General features: G+C 41.5%; 1 pseudogene; it reads right to left on the reverse strand.

Annotated features, from left to right (window-relative positions):
* Positions 1 to 1,282: 1,282 nt before the first annotated feature.
* Positions 1,283 to 1,761, reverse strand: LOC119804032 (annotated as a pseudogene).
* Between the last annotated feature and the right edge of the window lie 636 nt (positions 1,762 to 2,397).

The raw sequence follows: 2,397 nt of genomic DNA on the forward strand, positions 1-2,397 counted from the left end.
AACCAACTCTTTACTCTGAGTAAATGTCCGTCTTTGTGGTTGAGGTGTATTTTTTGTAAACAGCAGAATGGTGGATCCTGTTTTTTGCATCCATTCTCTTAGCCTTTGCCTTTTTATAGGTGAATTGAATCCACTGATATTAAGGGATATTAATGACCAGTGGTTGTTAACTCTGGTTATTTTTGTGTGCGGTAGAATTTGGGTGTGAGTTGAGTTGTTTCTTTGAGTTGTGCTGGTGGAGGGTTGTTAGATGTTTGAGTTATTGTGGTTGTTGTTGAGTTCCCTAGGTTGTGATTTTCCTTCTATTACTTTTTGTAAGGCACTGTTTGTGGCTACTTATTGTTTAAATTTGTTTTTATCTTGGAATATCTTGTTTTCTCCATTGATGGTGAAAGAAAGCTTGTAGCAGTCTGGGCTTGCATTCATGGTCTCTTTGTTTCTGCAGCACATCTATCCAAGACTCTGGTTTTCATGGTTTCCATAGAGAAGTCAGGGGTAATTCTGATAGGTTTACCTTTATATGTTTCTTGACCTTTTTCCTTTGCAGCTCTTAATATTCCTTCTTTATTTTGTATGTTTTGTGTTTTGATTATTATATGGCAATGGGATGTTTTTTTTTTCTTTTTCCTTTTTTTAATCCAGTCTATTTGGTGTTCTGTATGCTTCTTGTACCTTCATAGGAATATTTTTCTTTAAGTTGGGAAAGTTTTCTTCTATAATTTTGTTTAATGTATTTTCTGGGCCTTTGAGCTGTAATTCTTCTCCTTCTTCTACCTACCCCTATTGTTCTTAGGGTTTTTTTTTTTATGGTGCTCCAGATTTCTTTGATGTTTTGTGATGAGAATTTGTTAGATTTGCTGTTTTATTTGATCAGCGCATTTATTTCCTTTATAGTATCTTCAGCATCTGAGATTTTTTTCTTCTGTCTCTTGTATTCTGTTGGTTATACTTGTCTCTGTAGTTTCTGTTTGTTTACCCATATTTTCCATTTCCTGCCATCTCTCAGTTTGTGTTTTCTTCATTGGCTCCATTTCAGTTTTCAGGTCTTGAACTGTTTCCCTTACCTGTTTGATTGCTTTTTCTTCGTTTTCTTGGGTATCTTTGAGGGATTTATTCATTTCTTCTAAGTTTTTGTTAGTCTTTTCATCCATTTCTTTAAAGGAGTTTTTCACATCCTCTTTAATGGTCTCTAACATTTTCATAATGTTATGTCTAAAGTCTATTTCTTTTTTTTAGATTTTGAAATGGACTTCATTCAAAACTTGATCTATAATCTACGAGGTTAGTATTTGCCACCAACTCGGGGAACAGAGACCTTCACAGGCTTCAGAATCTTTTGATTAGGAGCTGCTTTTGTGGGGACCTTGGCAGTAGGCATTGCGGTCTTCTTGGATGCCTGCTTAGCCTTTTTTTTTTGCTTCCTTGGCAGCCCTGATGGCCTGCTTTCGCTTTGCTTTCCTAATTTCTGGTTTCTGATTCCTCTTGACCATTATATCAGCAAGGGATGCCCCAGTGATGGCCCGCTGGAATTTGACTATGTGGTGGGTTCTTTTCTTTTGAATTTCTTCTGACTGTCCTTTTTTGTGTTTCCTTCTGTACAGGACAGTCCAGTTTATCTGCTGAGGATTCCTTTTGGACAGGAATGCGGACTCACATTTTGCATTAAGAAACTGGAAAACCTTCCAGTCCGTCCTGGCATAGCACCGCCGGTGTCCGGGTTAGATCTTGTACCCCCCTGAAACTGCATAGCTCGACCTTCATGATGAGAGCTGCCGCCCAGCTGCAGCAAGGATGGCAAAGAGCTCTAAAGTCTATTTTTTCTACTTCTGGATTAGGGTGTTCAAGATTTCCTGTGGTATGTTCGCTGGATTCTGGTGTTATCATGTGGTTTTTCAGATTGTTGGAGGAATTCTTGCCTTGGCGCCTGCAAATCTCTTCCTTCAAATGCTGTTAGGAGAGTCTTGGCAGCTTGGTCCAATCTTTGCTGTGGTTACCTGTGTACTTGGCTTTTTTTTTTTGGTCTGCCCTCTCTTAGGTCCCCTCAGCACTGGAGTTGTCTCTCAGTCCCTCTCCACTCTGAAGTAGGTCCTCTGAATGGCTCTTCTGTTACAGGATCCAGGCCACTTGCTGGCCAGGGAACTCGCAGACAAAAGGGCAGCATTGCTGGGTGCAGGCGCAGTGCAACAAAGAAACTCCCGCAGCAGTTGCCCTCTCCACTTTGTCTCCAGACTCTCAGCCCTGCAGCAGGCTGAGATGCGGGATCCTATGACCCCACAGATGGGAAGGGGTGCCTGGGGGCAGGCTGGGATGGGATAAGGAGAGAAAGGAGAGAAGCCCCCACTGAATGGCCAGAAAGTTTAGGGGATTGGACGGTGCCTGTGCTCCCTTTCCAGGGAG

This window comes from Arvicola amphibius, chromosome 18 (assembly GCF_903992535.2).
Source record: "Arvicola amphibius chromosome 18, mArvAmp1.2, whole genome shotgun sequence".
Lineage (NCBI taxonomy): Eukaryota > Metazoa > Chordata > Mammalia > Rodentia > Cricetidae > Arvicola > Arvicola amphibius.